The sequence below is a fragment of the Brachycentrus maculatus genome, unplaced genomic scaffold (assembly GCF_059751285.1).
Source record: "Brachycentrus maculatus isolate JH-2025_06_01 unplaced genomic scaffold, ASM5975128v1 h1tg000199l, whole genome shotgun sequence".
Lineage (NCBI taxonomy): Eukaryota > Metazoa > Arthropoda > Insecta > Trichoptera > Brachycentridae > Brachycentrus > Brachycentrus maculatus.
This window is the reverse complement of record NW_028280950.1, coordinates 2,939,635-2,960,651: the sequence shown is the minus strand read 5'-3', so window position 1 is coordinate 2,960,651 and position 21,017 is coordinate 2,939,635. Positions and strand designations below refer to the sequence as shown.

The following is a 21,017-nucleotide window of genomic DNA, read 5'->3' as shown; positions in this document are numbered from 1 at the left end:
TGTGTGCTAGCATTCGTTAATCTGTTTTATGTCCGTTGTTGAAGATGCTAAAACTTGTGCCAATATTAAATTCTTAAATGTTAGTTTTTATTGTCATTACTCGTTCTTTCCCTACTAAAAAATGTTAAAACGATGAACAGCACAGTTTTAGTACTTGGGCCGTTTACTTCGCATTGCCTGCAAAAGGTGATGGAATTACAATATTGTTTTACAACACCTGCTCGAGACAGAAACTAAAAAGTATTAAAAAAAAATTAAATCGCTTTGCCGTTTTATAGCTCTGTGTTCAATCAAATATTTAAAGTGTGACTAAAAACTTTTTATTTACTTATTTTGACAACCCGGCCACGTGCCCGGCTAGCTCAGTCGGTAGAGCATGAGACTCTTAATCTCAGGGTCGTGGGTTCGAGCCCCACGTTGGGCGAATTTATTTTTTTCATTAACAGATTACAAAACATTTTATTTTCTTTTTTAAAGCATTTATGTATACATTTGTAATTAAAGAGATATTCAGTTAGACCTTCAATAAATAAGTATTTTTGCATAGAATTTTCACTCATGAATTACATAAAAAATTAATAGATTTATATTATCCACTGACACTTCGTGATGGAATTGCATTTTTAATTTATTATTAGATTAAAACCAATATTTTTAGCTTTTCCACTTTTTTTATTTGACCAGCGACCGGGTTTCGTCGTTACCGACATCACCAGTCTGATGATGTCGGTAACGACGAAACCCGGTCGCTGGTCAAATAAAAAAAGTGGAAAAGCTAAAAATATTGGTTTTAATCTAATAATAAATTTAAAAAAAACGTAAAAATTAGTAACTTTAAACATAAAGAGTAAATCCACTCAAGGGTAGGTAAAGGCTATAAAACTAATAAATTTTAAGCCTAAGTAGGGCCATGGTAAGCGGTGTTGCATAAGCCGCATGTAGATTTCAGAGTCATTTGGGCGTTAGGTAATTAAAAAAAAACGAAGAATGATTTTTTTATGTAATACATACGTACCTATTTTATATTTACTACCGATATACATAATATTAATATGTATACTAATAATTATTTACCGAAATACTTTGCGCGATGGCGTCAAGGAAGTAAAGGTCAACTATAGAATAAAAAATGAAAAAAATCATATTGATAACTTACATAAAACAAGCGTTTTATGTAAGTTATCAAATTTTTTTTTAGTTTTTTTTTTTTTAAATAACTTTCTTGAAAATGTGAGCTTTACGTCCCTTTTCTAAATGGGCAAACTAAATTTATTAATAATTACTATTAATTACTAAAAGACTCATTAATATTAAAACACTATCTACTAAACAAAATTCAAAATATTTTGACGGCTATGGAAAGGAGCTTGGGTAGATCTCAAGTGGCTTTATTTTTTTAAATTTTGTTTAGTAGATAGTGTTTTACTATAAATCAGTCTTGATAAAGAAGCGATTAGCTTCGAAACCGGTAGACATTATAATTAAGTTATAAAAAATATTTATAGTGATTTTAAAACAAAGTTACATTATAATACAATTATAAAATGGAAAATCACAAAGTTATTGCTTCAAATATAAATTACAAAATTAGGGAGTTTGATTTTGTCCGACCCATTCAATGGAACCTGCAGAGCTGTGTAAAGTAGTCTATTTTGTAGTAAATTGTTTGATATCAATATTGATTTTTAAATATTTTCTTGGTGATATATGTTATATCATCCAAATATGTATTGTATAATATATATCCAACCTTCATAAAACATTTTGTGATGTTGTATCTTGTCCTTTTCCATATTTTGTCGTGATCCTTCAGGAGCTTGCTACATCCGTGGTCCTTAAATATACCCTTTACTGTGTGCGTTGTCTGGAGGTCAAATCTGTGTAAAGGTCAAGTGCATATTTATACCACCAATGATAACAATTCAATAAAAAAAATATAGTACTTAGAACACATAATACATAAATTAAAGGATATTATTATATGAAAAACAACTTGAATTTTTTAAAGTATTGTAAAGAAAATCTAAATAATTTATATCCAAAGGTAAAATAAAGGAATGGGTAAATGATCAAGAGTTTATATTGTGAAATTTGTAAAATATTTTTTTTGTGTATATTATTTTAAAATAGATTTTTAAACCAAAACCTTGTAAACCAACATAGTAAAAAAACGTATGTAAACGTGTGCAAAAAATTAAATAATAATAATATGAAAAGAACTCAATTAACAAAACACATAAGGTGGCTTGGTAAGCCCCTGAAAAAACAGTTATTCTTGTTTATAAATTTTGTGAATGAATCTATTTACTTATGTATTTTTATATTTATATTTAACGAAAAATATAAAAAATATCCAATATGATTAGGTAAGCGAATATGTAATTCTTTAAAATAACTTTAAAAGGAGTTAACTACTTTGTGGCGTGTGTTCCCACCTCTCATGTCTGTGATCGTCACACGCAATCTTTAATAAACACGGTGTGTTGGTTTTATAAACCATTATATAATTATTTAAAAATATAATAGCGTAGTAATAAAGTCATTCAAATTTCCACTGTGGTCAACACTTACATTGACTTACGTAAATATATGTACGTAGTCTTTGCACTCAGCGAACAAGGTCCAATCTGCATTTCTTTTAATTTTTAGATTATTTTATTTTACAGAATATTTTTTTATATACTCTTTATTTAACAGAAGTGCGATATGTAGATTTTTATTGTACAGTTGCGTGAGATAAAATGATAGGTGTATTTGGTCCATTTTCACTTGTTTATTTGGCCGATTATGTTCATTTATATTTTAGCGATCACATATTTTCTCTTCGGGACATTTCAGAACATGGTTTTCTGGATCCAAAAATATAATAAAATACATAATTATGCTTCACAATTTTTATAAAATATAGGTTTATGTTATAACCCATGTTTTTGTTACGCGAAAAGGAGCGACTCATTTGTTATTCTGTAAGTTTACAATTTCAATTTTATTTAATACAGACTCATACAAAATTTCATCACTTAATAAATTTTCAGTATGTTAAATTTTAAAGTACGTCATTTAGAGTTGTTTTTTTTTAAATACCGTCGTTTGCAAACACCTCTTTTCTATTTTCTTTTATAATGTACAAAATTAATTAGATTTATTAAAAAAAGTAAAAATAAATTCTTACGATCACATTACACTAAAAAAGAGTCGCGATTTTAGAAAAAATATTAAAATTCTAAAATTTCAATACGTATTTCCTAGTCTTAGTGAGCTCTGTTTTTACACTGACAATATTATGCAGGTATTACAATATGTATACAAAAGACAGGGCTTTTTTTAAACAAAAAAGGTCCCGGGAGTCACTTCATGTCAACCTTTTACCTAAAAAAGTTCATTACAAAACCATATTTTATCATTTTGACGAATTATATACGAGTAAATATAGATTGTAATTATGCAGGTGCAAACATTATTTCGTTTATTTTCATTAATTGATTCGGCAGTCACTTTGTGGTAAAATCTTTCCATTTTTAATTAATGTTTTACTTCGTAAATACCACTAATAATAAATAGTGGTATTTACTAAGTAAAACATTCATTAAAAAATATTTCGTTTAATTGATTTAGATTTTTTTATTATTTTTAAATCTATGAAAAAAGGTGCTGGAACGCTATTCCACCGCGTTACATAAAAAAACCCTGCATCCATATAGATATTATATGTATTTGAATAATACAAGGAGTGTTAATGAAAACACTAATATAAATGGTAACCGGACGCTACTGTGTTGTCGGATAACTTGGTTTCATATGGTATTTTTTAATTGAATTAACCATTGGAATTTCTCCAGCGCGCTCAATCAAAAGGCGTTAAAATAATAAGAATTACGCAGGCGATAAAATTTTATTTGTCGGCTTTAGTTGGTTGGATGGCATTATTAATGGCTGTTTGCGTAATGAGGAAATCGTAAACTAAACAGAATGACAACATTATCCATTCGGAAACTGTAATTCTAGGCTATTTCAGACTGTGAGGATTATAATATGCATATTCTACTTTACACGGAATCTGGTTCTTGAGATACTCAGCCGATGTTATAACAACAGTCATATTTACTTTACCCGTTTATTCTTTTGTTTTTAATATTTTGCCCTGTGTTAGTTTTGTTTATTTCATTTTTTATCTTTTTTTGTATGTTATTAATACGTACTTAAGTACTATATCCATAATTTATTTAATGTGTTTTGGTTTATTCAGCTGAAATGTTAATCTTCATCCCCTTTTTCCGCTCTGTGGATTTATGTTATTAACGATAGTAAGTGTTATAACTATCGTAAATAACATAAATACATTACATTACAGTACACCTTTAATGTCCTCTCACTTTAAATTAAATGAAAAAATACGCATGCCTTTTTTAAGACCCAGTCAGCAATCGAATACGGGATCTTTCGCATGATAAGTAAATGTGCAAACCACCATATCCTAACCATTTTAGATATACATATCGCTCACTCCTTTCAAGAACGTCATAAATAAAAAACGTCAATTTTCAGTTGTGCGTGTTTTCAGAATGCCCAGAAAATATACTTTATCCCAGCAAAAGAGGCATATTTTAAACTTAATATTTACCCGCTAAAGGGCAGAAAGTGTTGGTTTTGCATTTTGAAGTAAATGTATTGTTTAATTTTTTTTTTTAAATAAACTAAATATTTTTTAAATGGATAAAAAACCTTCAGGTTTTACCCAAAAAGATCTGTTGCACAGAAAAAAGTTCAGTAAGTAGCTTGATATTTATTTTTAATATACCGTATTATATTTTTAAAATTTAAAAATGTTCTCTTGAAAAATCAAGTTTTTTGATTTATGACGTTCTTGAAAGAAGTGAGCGATATGTTACACATATAAAGTTTGTTTTCTTTAGCATTTATATGTCTTTAGCTACGACGCTATGTGCGACGTATGCTTTTCGTGTTTATTTATAAGAAATGTACTTTGAAAAATCTACCTATGCTATTTATTCTAGTTAAAAATCTCACATGCGGAAAATTCTAAGTAAAATCTATCTCATATTTATACATGGTGATATTAAGAAATAGGGTGAACCGTACAGTAACTAGCAGCTTGCTTAGTGTTATTCGTATTGTTATTATCTCTTTATAATGTTATGATACAATTACATAACAAAATGCATAAACCTTTGGAAATATAGATAATAATATAATTATGTCTTCCCTATCTATAACTTTTTGTCCGCCTCTGTAGTGTAATGGTCAGCACGCTCGGCTACCGTTCTGGAGGTCCCGGGTTCGATTCCCAAAGGGGGTAAAACTAAATATAACTAATTTTTTCACTGTAATATTTATACAATATTACAATGGACTGGTACCTGAAGCGGTGGGCTGATCACCTTTCCTTCATGTGTTAAACGATCATGATAACACTGCGTTTATAAGACACAGTGCCCTATGCACCATTGTGGTGCGGATAAGGGTTTTATATTTTTATTATATCTATAACTAGAACAGATCCTTAAAATATTTAATAGTTATGTTATATGTACATTACTTACATTACTTTGAAACCTTAAAACTACCTACTTTAAAGTGATATCAAATAACACAGAAAGAAGGCTATAAAATGAATTGAAAATTTTGTGTATTTAGTAAAAGTATCGAACATTAAAAACAAATATTATATGTATTTACTATAACAATAAAGTCTACATTGCTTTGTAGTGCAAAATCGTGGAATTTTAACTTTTAACAAGAAGGAACATCAAGGCGCTGCTTAGAGCTGCCAAAAACAAGGACAATTACTCTCAAGTGATAGCCGACGTCAGGGGGACCTGACTGACACGCACAGAAGAAGAAAAGAAAAAATACCATATGTTATAGTTACAACATCTAAAATAAAATATATGGCGGTAATAGTCTTTAAGACGTTCTGTGCTTCGAACACAACTCCGGTGTCTATAGAAATAATGCAGCCCGTGTTGAACACGGGAGTTGTTGAATAAAGATAAGAATTCGTAGCCAATTTTATTATGTGTTTTGAAACACGAAGCAATACAATTATTTATCTGATGTTTAAATAGAAAGCAGAATTTGGTTTTGAACAATTTATGGATTTTGGATTTTCAAAACTTAGCGAATTTCAGTCTCCATCTGTATGACATTATTTTATACGCACTGAACGTATTTAACTAGTTCTAAAAAAATCTAGTCAGTGGCCAATGGCTGATTACTCTATGGCTAACCCTAGGTACTCGTATTCGGTTTTAAAAGTACTCATCTACAATATCAGATTGAAATTCGATACCACACGAGGATGAAATTGATTTTTTCCATTACTCGCATCAAAACCACATTCATCTACCGGGTATCATGATGGGTGCGGGTGTGTGGTGGAGCGGGGAGGTCTCGCGCCGCCACTGGCCTTTCCTTTGATGAAGCCGCCTCAGCCACGGGCAATTTACCTAATGAATTTATACCTGCGTTAAGGCCTGTTCAAACACCGCCGGTCGGCGCAGTGGCGTGCGGACAGAGGGGTGCTTATTGAAAAAGTCCTCTGTAATTATGGGAGAAAGGCATTTACCGTATATATAATAAATATAACCCTTTGTGAGCTGGCGTCCTGCTTGTCATAAAAAAATAATTTTTATAATATTGATAGTAGATGTAATTACAGGCATTTACTGGATACCTGGAGTCCAATCCTAGTAGCTAGGCTAAGGAAGTAAGAAATGGAATTTTTGTATTTTTTTTTTAAATAAGATACATAACTAATAAGTTTATTTAAAAAAAAAACAAAAAGTAAAATATACAAATTACTGCGCTTAAGTTTTTTTTTAAATTTATGTTTGATTTTATAAATAATTAATCAGCGGCAAAAACTACATTCAATGTATAGACTTTTTAAAATTTCAATACTAAAAACTGAATAAACGATTTGTTTAAATTTTCATTTTAATTTAATAAATAAATTTTTAATTTATGTTTCACTTAGTAAATACCACTTTTTATAAAAAAAATCTATTGTGACACGTGTTTAGATGCATTGCGCATCATTTTCAAACACCGTATGTAAACATAATTCTAAATTTTAGACTTGTGTCCTTGGGACGTTGAAGGTTGAAGTGATGAGGGGGGGGGGGGGGTGTTATATTAAATAATAAAAAATGGATAATTTATTTAGCGCTATTTTCGGTTAATACAACCTTAAGGACGCTCAAGGGAAAGAGCTGTTCCTTTTTTATCAGAGGAAATATGGGTAACAGGGGGGAGGTTTCAGTCATTGTCAAATTGTTTATTATGGGTAGGAGCTGTTTCTTATTTTTAATTTTTAATTACCTTTTTTTCTTAGTAAATTAAGTTAAGTAGTTAAAAATAACGACTAGCAACGAAGAGGTTGAAATATTCATGCGCTGGAATGAAGCCATTTCATATTACGATCACATCACTTCAAGCCGTGTAAGGCGCAATGAAATATTTATTATTTTTACCATTTATGTACCGGGTATACTGTTCAAATTATTTCAGTTATGTCTTAGATAAGTTAATATCCTGTTTCTACGGATATACATTAATAATAAACACATTAAATAGGTAATACTTGTATTTTATTTTTATTCATTTCAAAACATATTACATACATAAGTTCTTTCTTCTTTCTTCTTCTTTTTGTAGATCCTAGGGTTCTGTTTGTGCCTCCGCATGTCGCTCTTGGGATGTTGACTCCCAGTTCAATAAGTGGCTTGATATGAAAAATAAATATCAAGCTACTTATTGAACTTTTTACTGTGCAACAGATCTTTTTAGTTCAAACCTGATTGTTTTTTATCCATTTGAAAAATATTTTGTAAATAATATATATTTTTCTTTTTAAATATTATTTTTGGACATCTCATCACAGATGAAGAAGAATATGGAAGTATGGGCATTCACGGGGCTGACGACCGTCATAGGCTGGTTTAAGTGATCACTTTACACACGTGTAACATTCACCAATTCTACCCATTATTGACAATCACACTACTCAAATTCTTGGAAGTTCTGTATATATGAACCAATTTAGAAACCTTGTTCTTGTATCACTAGAACTTCACTAGAGACATCTATTGGTGAGATAAATTTAGAACTTCACTAGAGACATCTATTGGTGAGTAAAGAAGCTTTTTATTAAGCATTTGAACAAGTATTTGGACACACCCAAAATGTTGGAAAAAAATAATTATACAATACCTTTTCTCCAAAATCCAAAAAAAACACATTCTGCCCTGAAGCGGGTAAATATTAAGTTAAAAATAGGGGATATACATAGTACATTTTCTGGGCATTCCGAAAACATGCACAACTGAAATTTACGATTTTTGATATATGACGTTGCTGAAAGGAGTGAGCGATATGCGTACTATGATGTATGAGCTATATTACGCGACAAATTTCCAATAATTATCTTGTTTGCAACATTTTGAGTTTGTCCAAATACTTGATCACAGATCTGGATTATCTCAGATTAGGAGCTATTTTTATATTATTTTTTGACATCTCAACTTAGAAGTAAGCACCGTTAATGCCCAGACTTCAATATTCTTCTTCTTCTATGTTGAGATGTCAAAAAAATAATCTTGTAGTGAAGAAAGACAGTACTTAAGTTTATCGTTTCTATAATTTTTACTTCCGGGGTGGCATAATTGTTACTCTGTAAGGTTGTTTTCACGTTTGTTCAAAATCTTAATTTTTCTATAGCTATTCGATGCAAGTATTAATGAGTATTAGTGACGTAAAAGTGTAATTTTTTAACAATTTGACAATCTATTATATTGATTATTGATAGATTCTCTTTGACGGTTGATGTCAACTTCATTTTTTTATGCATGGCATTTAAAAACACAAAATATTATAAAATATCGAATAACGAAGAAAATCTTGAAATCAAAGAAATATAAATAAATAATAGGTTGTATGCCGGTTTGACCGATAATGGTAATTTGAAAACGTAAGTTACAATTTATAATATTTATTATGTGTAATAAGTATATCAATTTATCCATGTCAAATATTGAGAGTCGCTCTCAAATATAATTTGTATGAAAAATTACGGATTGATCTTTGAGTTAAGCAATCGTCATTTATTCATCATCAGCTTCATATGATTATATCACACAGGCTCCCAACCTTTTTTTAGTGTAGCGCCCCCACCAAAATTTCTCGACAACGCGAGATAGGGAATTGCCAATATGTCATCTCATAGAAAGGGAAGAGGAATTAAAGTTCCTCCTTAAGGTCTCCTAGGGCATTCAGCATCCCCTAGAAGATCCTTACCCCTTGTTAGGACTTATGATCTATCATAATTAATATACTTGTGAGATTCGAGGAAATTCTCTTTTAATTTGACTTCTATATTCCCAATACTTCATAATTTCTTTACTTTAAAAAAATATGTATTTAAATCTTATTTCATTTTCATGTTAAATCACGACTAAGAGTCACGTTAAAAATAAGCGTTTATTTCTAAAATACAGAATTAAAATACAATGTTCTTTTTACAAATAAGTTACAGAAAAAATATTTTAATAGTTGCATTAACTAGAAAAATAATATTTATTTAATATGAAATTATAAAATATATTGTCTACTTAATTTTGATGTAAATTAAAACTATATAACACTGTTATACAAAAATATGAAAATTCTTATATGTACATATGTGCAATAATTAAATTTATTATTTATATCATCCCTTTTAAACGGTAATTAGGTTTTGCATGGTTGTAGTAAAGTTCTAAAAAATGACGTTTAAATTGACTTACAACTTCAAAGGTGAACAATTATATTTTTCGTAAATCGCCAGTCCTTATCTTCCTTTGACAGCTTTATAAGCAATCCCAAGAAAAAAAATGAAGCCTTTTTCAATGGTGTACCCTCATTAATTATTTGGGGGGGGATACCTCGTCCGTGAAGGGTCCGGGGAAGGAGTCCACACCGGGATTATTTATTGTATGGACAGGACAAATTTATGTTTCTCTTTTGTGGTTAGAAAACATTTTGGTTTCACGTTTTTTTGCCGCATTTGTCGTTCGGGGTCCTTTTTTCATGCAGCGGCGAAATAATTTCTTCATCAGGGTCTATTGAAATTTCCGGAATTTGATTGTGACGTTTACATATCAATCAGCCCAAAGAAATATATTATTAATGTGACGTTTTCATTTTGAAGTGCAGCTTTATGTTCATCTTGTATGAAAGATAGACGGTGGTATCACCATAGTTGAAAGGGTAGTACGATTTATCATATTTGGAGAGGTTAAAAAAAGATATACTATTAGAGAAAAGGCATTGAATTATTTGAATTTTATGTCTGTCAATCTTGCACAATATTAGATAAATTTCATAAAAAAAATATTTCCCTGTATCAATACTGTCTACAGTTGCATCTTTTGCAACAAAGGACCCATAGAATTATTATGATATGTCTTACAATTGAAAGTTTTTTGGCTTTGATTTTATTATATAACTTTTTTTTAATGTTGAACACTCAATCCACTCACGACCCTTTTGCACCATTAGGCTCGAGAATAAGCCTAACGATTAAGACATCCATAAATGCATACCAATTTTCTTTCATTGAATTATCTATTTTTTTTTAATATTTGTAACAAAGGTCATTATATCATAGATATAAGGATGTGTACTTAATATTATACTACAACGCTTTATATAATATTTATAATTAAAATTAAAAAAATACATTGTCGTGGAATATTATGTATTGAAACAAAGCTAGGTATATAAAACATTTAATACAAAATAAACAACGATAAAAATTACTAAAATTTACATCAAGAATTTAACAATGAAACCGTTTATCAACCTTCCAACCTTTGCTTTAACTTATTGTAAAGCAATGACATCAGTAGACATTTAAAAAAAAAAACATCTAAAGTCTAAAATTGTCGATCTTGAACAAAAATGGTCGTAACTAGCTAAAGTTGCAGAGAATAAATTTTATCTAGTATTATTTTCAGCCTAAAATAAAAAAATAAAAAAAAAAATCTTACTAAAGATGGTGGCTAACGCAACATGGTTGGAGTCCCGATAATCTATATTGACTATTAAAGACCCTACAGAACGAAAATGAATGTATGAAGTTAATTTAATTTTGAATAATTTATATACCGCCATTTTCGTAAAATACTACCTCAAGGGCGCTTACACAGACGCGAATATACATAATATGAAAATGATGTTTATAGCTTGATGGAAATATTGATAGAATATTAGAAAAGTTGTATACATCTAAATTTAAAAAAAAATTGAATGACGGTATTGATATTTTATTATTGTAATTTCATAACAATGTACCTCGCACAAAAATATTTAGAGCTGACTACAGTTTGGTGATCCTTAATACTTGGAAATACATCTTTTGAATATAATCATTTAATAATGTTATTTAGACGAATCACAAGAACGCAAATATTTATTATTATATTAATGATTGATAATAAAAGAGTTAAAAAAAAGAAACACATGTCGGTAGCTATCCAGAAACAATGCCCAATAAAAATTTATGGCGCCGAGTAAATTGTCTATTCGGAAATTTGAATAGCGATTTCTTTTTTGGAAAAAAGGCCCTTGAGGTATCGAGGCTATACAAGTTATCAGCAGATTTTGCAAATGCATACCACTATTTTAACTACTATTTCAAGAGGTTAAGTTTCCCAAAGTGTGTCTAAAAAATAATAGTATGTTATATTCAAATGAAAATTTGGTCACATTTTATTTTTGGCTTTTTTTTTATGTATTATTTTGTTGTAAAATTTTAATCGGTGTTATTGGAGATATAAATAAGGCTGAATTTACTCTAGAAGGACTTTTTTACTGATATAGAAAAATTCTGTGAACATCTATTAATAGCGTATTAAATAATACAATTTATAATTAAAATTATTAAATTAAAAGTATTATTCTACTAATAACGTATTATAAGAAATATTTAAATATTTATATTTTAATAATTATTAATAATAGTTACAACATTTTGAGTGTGTCCAAATACTTGTTCACAAAATCTGGATTATCTCCAATTACAGGAGTTATTTTCTTTTTTTTTTTGACATCTCATCAAAGATGAAGAAGATTATGGAAGTCTGGGCATTTTCTTTACATCTCACAAATAGATGTCTCTAGTGAAGTTCTAGTGATTCAAGAACAAGGTTTCTAAATTGGTTCATATATACAGAACTTCCAAGAATTTGAGTAGTGTGGTTGTCAATAATGGGTAGAATTGGTGAATGTTACACGTGTGTAAAGTGATCACTTAAACCAGCCTATGATGGTCGTCAGCCCCGTAAATGCCCAGACTTCCATATTCTTCTTCATCTTTGATGAGATGTCAAAAAATAATATTAAAAATAGTTAGTAAAAATAAGTATATCTTACATTTCATGCTTATTTCCATCCCTATAATTTTCCTTCATACTCATATTTCATTCTTGGGAAACGCTTGAGAACATTCTAATCAAATTACAGAATAAATCAATGGGAAATACTTAAGTAAAGTAAAAAATAAAAAAAATAAGTAAATCAGCAAAGCTTATCACATGTATTTATTTTTAATCTGAACTTTAAATGATTTCTAGGTCAAGTTCAACTGCACTCGTAAATTCCCATATTATTAGTAATAACCTAAGGCTTTTACGAGTAATTCGTTTAAAACGAAGTTATCATTAAATGAAGTGAGTCTAAATGAATCATTAAAATTTTGCATTAATTTTCAATTTAAGTATTAATTTGTAAATACGACTGTTTAATAGTGGTATTTTCCAAGTAAAACTTATTTTAAATTAATAGTGATATTTTTATCATTTTTGATTATTTTTTAATCTTAGTTTTACTTGATAAATACCACTATTAAACAGTGGTATTTACCAAGTAAAACTTAATTTAAAAATGAGTCTTAACAGTTTAGGAATCCCACCGGGCGGCTGGGCAGTTAGGCAGGTAAGTTTCGGGGTATCGAACACGGAATCTTCTGGGAAGTTGTGACCACCCTGAAGTAACCTAACTCACCCCCGCACGCCCCCCCCCCTCCTTTACAACCCTTTCCTTCGTCTTCTGCTAACTCAATCATTCAATTATCTACAACCGAGAATTTAATGTTTCACTAATCGAATTCTAATGTATAAATCAAAGACCAGCCTCTTTTAGCAATTATGAAGTTATTTCAAATTTAAATTCAGTTCGAAACATTGGAAATTTTATTTACCATTTATAAGATTAATTCATACCAAATAAAGAATCTATGACACTCTTCTTATCATTCATCGTTCACTTTGTGTAATACCACTTTAATAAACACTAATTCGTGACTACCGGTTTCGGAATAATCGTTCAATCACCCATAATAAATTACCAAGAAAATGTATCTTCAAGTCCACTTTTAAAAATTCTTCCATTGTGATTCATTTGTCTTCTTACTCTCTTTTTTAATTTTTTTTATTTGTACAAATATCAGACCGTAATAATTTCGTTATAATGACCTGATGATGGAATATTATTTTTAATAGTAGTCGCGAATTTGTGTTTATTAAAGTGGTATTACACAAAGTGAACGATGCAAGATAAGAAGTGTTAAAAATAATATAAATTAATTTATTAAACATAATATGTATTTCTAGAGGTAGATGCTATTAAATGATTTGATAGTATTTAAAAAAAAATCATTTTACAAAACGAAATGCAAAAAATCTTAAAGAAAACATTACTATAATCTCAAAGAAGACTAGAAAAAACATGATTTTAAATCGGGTGTCGGGTTGTGGTCACATAGTTTGTGTCGCGGACTCAGGAGTCAGAGTTTCTGGGTTTGAACTCACTCTATACCTCAATTTGATACCTATTTCTAATAATGAGCCGCTTAGACTCACAGAAATAGTATGACATTTTCGTAAATAATAAAACACAAATATTTCCTTTCTTTACAAAAATATCAATAAATAAAAATGTAAGAGGGAGTTACAGGAGTAGAAAATCCCCTTTTTTATTAATAATGTTTTTGACAAACTGAAATGTTTGAGTAATGGAGACAGCAGCAATGCAGAAATTAGATGTTCCTCCATTCTAATTATAGTTTGTTGATTAATATTTTTAAAATTATTGAAATTCAAACATTGTTTTTAGCCACCTTTTTTATATAGATTATTCCTACCGGTTTCGATAAATACCTTCTCTTCTTCAGGGATGCATAGCTACTTTTATTAGTTTTGTAAAGTTTATAAAATGTGTCACAAATTAGAGAAAAAAAAATATTCAATATTTTTTTATTTGTATTTTTTTATTTTTTATTTTGTATTTTTAATTTAAGAATATTTTTTTCAACAAATAAAATATTTATTACTAAAAATGTTTTGTAACACTATAAAAGTTACCACAAACATGTATCAATTTAAAATCTGGTCAAGGAGGCGAAAAAACACAACGTTTTATCATTTATGTATTTATTATTTTATGAATTCGCAAGATGGCCGTGTGTTTATATGGCGATACTTTATGAGTCTGGTTCGCTATTTTGGTTAGTGCATATTTGGTCATGCGAGTGTGATGTGATCATAATAGCCCCGGTGGCCGAGTGATGGGGAAAATGTTTCACGTATCGCGGTTTGGCGTTTGATCCGCGGCGGAAGCTTTTAGTGGAGACGTGACTCAAATCCGCAATGTCTACATGATCAACATACCACACGCTCGCACCCTGGGAGTCGAGGAGGACTTGGATTTGGAGGTATCATAGTTCGACATCCAATACCGCCATTTGTAATACATATATACACTTGTGGAAGAGTTTACAAAGAAAAAATATACATCAAACATTTCACAACATATTGAGTGTGTTCAAATACTTGTTCACAAATCTGGATTATCTCCAATCATAGGAGTTATTTTTCATATTATTTTTTGACATCTCATCAAAGATGAAGAAGAATATGGAAGTCCGGGCATTTACGGGGCTAACGGCCGCCATAGACTGCTATAAGTGATCACTTTACACACGTGTTACATTCACCAATTCTACACATTATTGACAACCACACTACTCAAATTCTTGGAAGTTCTATATGTATGAACCAATTTAGAAACCTTGTTCTTGAATCACTAGAACTTCACTAGTGACATCTATTGGTGAGATGTAAAGAATTTATAATACCGTATGTGAAGCTAAGTCTAAATTTAAGAATTGTGTCCTTGGGACGTAGATGCATTATTAAAAAGGAAATGGAGGAGAAATATAATAATAGAAAATACCGACAGTAAATAAAATAGGGTATTCGGCGTTGCATACACGTTCCTGTACGAGTATGTGTAAAACACTAGTAAATACACTTTCAGTTATTTTCAGTTCGACGACGATTCTGTTTAGAACTTACGCGAGAGAGCGAAATAAATCCACATTTGTATCGTTTAATGGTTTATTTTATAACTAACTAACTAACCATAGGGGTAGGCAGAGAGAATAGAACGCCACACCAATCTGTCTTAGCAAACAATCTTTGCCTCTTTCACATTCATGCATCATACACACCCGCCGATTATTTTATATGTTTATCGAAATTGCAAATTTATACATATGTATCTACATAAAGTGCATTTTAAAAGATTTCTATTTGATTTTAATTATAATTTCTAACGCAACTATCTTATACAACTTCACGATATTGCATTCTTCCGGTCAGGGCATTAGAATACAGAGTGGGGTCACACGTCACACAGCGCTGTAGGAACGGGCGAGTTCCTGCATTGATTATACAGACTTGTATAGTACAATAAAACCTGTAGCCTAAATCCACAGGCCACCCAGAACACGTTTATTGATATTCGCATCTCAACATAGATTCGCCATAAAGTTTACGACTGGCCTTTATGGATCACACGGAGTGGTAACGTAGCTCCGATGCAGCGATTAACGATTACCAAAACACGTTTCAGATCTTAATTATCATTGTTTGAGCTTCCATGCATAATTGGAATCATTCCAATCATCCGCATTATTTATTCTATTATCATATCTCTATAATTTCTATGCAGGATAAAATAGCAATTTGAGAAGTTTCAAGTAGCATTTGGATATGAAATCAACTTTTTCATCAAAGAGATGTTTTTAATCTATATTATCATTTTACTACAATTTTTTTTGTAGTATCGTTCGCTGTGTTTTCATAAATTTAAGAGAACACGCCTTGCCGTTTGTATACAAAACTAACTAACTAACTAGGCAGAGAGAATAGAACGCCACACCACTCTGTCTTTGCAAACATTCTTCGCCTCTTCCACGTTCATGCATCTCCTCATACATACCCGCCGATTATTACGACTCCTAACCTGACCACTTATTTAAGTATTATAAGTATATGGCAGACCTGATAGTGCCATGTTTTTCTCGGTCTTCCTCTACTCCTTTTTCCAATAACAAAACTATAATTTAATATTTTAAAAAATTATGACGATATTTTAGGTATATTTTACCAAATATTTTTTTTGTAGAAACATATGTTTGCTTTTCTATCTTTGGTTGTTACATATGTAGATAGTTAATATATTTAATGATCAAAGAAAAACACAAATTTTCCAGATGCTATCGTGTTTAAGGCCCAGTATTCGTTAAGTCGCATCTTAATTTTATCTAAATTCAGGTAAAATTTTACGTAATTGATAAAACAAAACAAAATATCCAATATACATTCATAAAAAACATCGGGCGTGAAGAGACATGTGATATCTCCGGTGGTCTCGGGTATTTGCGAATATCCCCTTAGCTTTTAAATCCCTCTCTTGGAAACAACTTGTAGCTAGTAAGTAGGTGTTTTAAGTAAACCATAAACAATACAACGACTTAATATTTATTTTAATTTTTATACTCATCTTTGATTCTGCATTAAAACATATAATATTTTATTATTTTATTACGAGTTAGTAAAGAAAGAAGCTCCGACGATGGGTTTTTATTGTTTAATCATACATCCTGTCACATCTGTACGTGATTGAAATTAAAATGCGATAAAAAAGTCATACGCATAATACAATATTATACACACTGTTACAAGTATATTACACTGTTTATTTTATATTATTATAAAGCTGATTATCATTCACGTGGTTGAATTTAAGTTTATTCACAGTATCATTAGGAAGATGTGTTATAATTTTTTTACATTAAAAAGAAATTCATTGATAAAAAAACGTTAAAAAACTTTGAAAAATGGCTTTGACTTAGTAATTTAGTGATAACCTCAATATATGGAGGTGTGCCGTTTCTGAATTAGTCATGGTGGTCTCGATTTACAGTCATGACATCACGAGGGACCGACTAAGAAGAAAGGAATAAACAGAAATAAAATAAAAAAAATAGAAAAAAATATTTGCATACAATATCTATTTGGAGATTGGCATTATTGTCTTAGAATAATTTTTTTCTATGATCAAATATTGGAGCTTGGGCAAATGTGTTGAATTTTCAAAATTAATAGACGTTGAAGTTACTTCTTTGAAAATAATTTCTTCTGAGATAATCATGAAAGTAGATTTCAGCCCTATATTAATTTTACTATTTAATGTTTTATTTTTACTTGAAAGCGAATCTAACCGATGATATTTAACTAAATTTGTAAATAATACATACTTAAGTATAACTATATAGTTGTGTTATTATTTATTTATAGTGTTATTGTTATAGCATCTTGGCCATGCTCCAGCCCAATAAAGCCGAGAAGAAGGTACAAAGACAGACTCAGCAAATTGACAACGTTTTTCTTAATGTTTTTTTTCTTCACTATCATTTCCCTGTCATAAACCCCATCTGTATAAGTGCCCTTTATATGGTATTTTACGTAAATATCACTGTGTAAATTATTCAAAATTATGATTGTTTTTAAATATGTACATTTATATATATATATATATATATATATATATATATATATATATATATATATATATATGTTAGCAAGCTATACAAACATTACTCTCTTTGTGAAAAAACAATTTAATTTAATAAATACACATTTAACTTTCCATTCACACTATCACGCGGTTAGATCAAAAGATATCGCCGAACAATTGACAATCCTCAAACGTTCTCGGCTCAAAAGAGGCAATCTCCATTTTCCATTCTCACAACGACATTGTTTGGGTAGCGCCCTTTATGGACTTGACATTTCCATAAAATGAAAGTACTTATTCCGTTTTATTGGTATTTAAATGTACATTGTCTCCGAAAATACAATGATATTTACATACAAACTGCGCGCTGAATATAAATGAAATGGCGCCGATTGTTTAAAGTGCCTACCTAATACATTTTGTGTATCATGAATTTGATTAGGTACATTTTTGAACCCTCGAAATAATAGCATTAATGTTACTGACAGATGTGCCAAAATATTAAAAGTGTAAATATATCTCAGAAATTGGAATATTTTCTTCAAATGTTTTATTGCATGTTTAATAAACCGTTGTATTTTATTAATTTTTATTGTTCCTTCGTTTCATTATTTAGTCTTAATCTATAATATATATAATATATAATCTATATATATAATAAGGACACTTTATTTCATGCCATGATTGAGGTCTTTCAACGAAGAAATGAAAGACTGTGGATTTCGATTAAGAACAGAAGAGTCAGGTGAAAGGTGACACCCAAGACATCATCTGTTTTTAAAGCCATCTTTGTCAATTTAAAGTAAAAACACTCCTGAAAACAGCAGCAGTAAAAATAAGGAGGAGTAATTAAAAGCCAGCAATAGGTGGTATTTCAGATTTAAGACAAGGTGTGGAAAATGACAAAAAAACGGTGAATATCTTTTCTGTGTTACAGTATATACCTTATTTTATGATGCAGAACGAATGTTTTATTTTGAAATGTACATATTATTATAGGAAAACGCGTTTCGCATAACGAACCTTTCGCATGACAAACTTGCTCCTGGAACGAATAAAGTACGTTATGCGAGGCATCTCTGAAATTATTCAATAATTATGCCTTCTTAATTATTTGCATCGACCGGCGAAAGGACAATGAACGCGCTGGGTGGTGTAGTAGTAAAAATCAAAGGTGGCACATTGATTGAATAAATTTCTCAGCGGCGACACGTAGCGCAGTGGCGTGTGTAAAACTATTACTAATGCCAACTATACACTTGCAGACACAGCTGACCAAGAATGGCAGAATAAAGGGACCGCTTCAGGGTGACCAATGCTATGCAGATCTCTAAGCATAGCTTATGAATACAAATATCTTATCAATTTAAAAGTTGCATTTGATATTACTTTATTTCATATAAGTACGGCTTTTTTCCACTTGACTGTTTATTTTTGGCAATTCATTTTATGTGTGTACTTCGTTATTCTCTCTCCTTTCTTTATTTTTATCAATATTTTTATTCCTAGGAAACCTACTTCCCAAATAAGTATGTGAAATCATCTACCTTATCTACATTTATCTCTTTTAAAACCATAACTTTGCTGATGAATGTTTTAACGACATTCGTCAGCAAATCACTTTCCTTGCACACATCATACACTTTTTCACCATAGTGTGCAAGCCTTCTCTGCTATCGGCAAGAACCTGAGAATCCCGGGAGCATAGACCAGAAACAAAAAATTATTTAAAATCTCTTAAATGCACACCAAGTCCTACCAAAATTCAATTTTAAATCGAGCCTGCGATATGTGCAATGTAATGCTTAATAAAATAGACATTAATAATGTTTTTTTTTGTTTACGTTTAAGAGAAATATTGTTGATGTCTATTTGACTAGTTGATAAAGAAAAAATCTTTTATTTGATAAAAATATGTTATGTAAGTTTATTATATAGTTATACTTTTAAATTCCAATAAATAAATAAATAAAGAAGCACATCATCAAACAAAAGGCAACGGACAGATAAATAGTTTTTTTTCCTACAGAGTAGAAAATGAAGAACTAAGTATAAAATCCAGTTTGTAATACTTTTTGCAAAGTTATCAGTTCTCTTCGGTAAAACAATAAGGCATCATCTTTTTTCGAGCAAGTGGTTATGTTACCTTATACATGAATTATATACGTGGATTAATTTTTGCAGCAAACACGTATTTATTAATTAGTATATGTGTATTAGAATTGGTCACCCTATAGTGCAAATGCAGCCACGTGGTGATACGTGATAGTATTCTCAGAGATGTTTCATATGGTGGTATACTGCCGTGTAAGTCTCTGCTCATCACCAGGGAACACAATGTGCAATACTCCAAGTCTATACTGCAAATCATTACATCTTCACGCAGTTCCTGCACCACTAATATTCAGTTTACTTTCCTTTCATCATATACCATGTGGAAATGCAAAACGCAAAATAACCATAAGTAGTTGTTTCAAACGATTGTCGAATTATAAAACAGAGCTTTTCAGATAAAGAAAATGTTAAAAATGTTGTACATGATTACAAAAAGCCACGGAAAACTAAAAAATATTAATTATTGAAATATATAATTATTAAGGAAAAATTATGGCTTATTAAAAATATAATAATTAATTATTGTTTTGAATTAAACACTGAAAAAGAAGAAGAACCATAAATGAAATTTAGCGCTTTTATATAATCTAGAATATATTTTCTTTTGTAAGTAGAGAGATAAGATCTGAATGCAAAAATCTTTTCTTAAAATTAATCTGTGCTTTGGAAAATTTTTAAATTCACCATTGACAAAACTGTGCATTTTTTTAATCGGCACTTAAGTTCTGTCATATGATAGCAAATACTTTACAGTTTAGGAAGGATGGGCAACATTTTTTTTACATAAAGTTCATATCACGAATGTGTAAATATCATAATGAGTATATATGTAAAGAAGACCGTCATTAGTGATTTACTATATTTATCCAAAGTTGACTGTTAATGACGCTTCTTAGAAGATTCCTTCAAAACAGTGGGGGTTTGTTTTTTATGAAGCAACCGGTAGCCACAAGGTCTCATGTTTTTGGGAAAACATTAGT

The 21,017-nt window shown here is 30.1% G+C and overlaps 1 non-coding gene across 1 annotated transcript; it reads left to right on the top strand.

The window, feature by feature from the left end:
• Positions 1 to 351: 351 nt before the first annotated feature.
• On the top strand, positions 352 to 424 carry TRNAK-CUU (transfer RNA lysine (anticodon CUU)). The gene has a single exon. It is a non-coding gene; the product is annotated as a tRNA-Lys (tRNA).
• Positions 425 to 21,017: the final 20,593 nt, after the last annotated feature.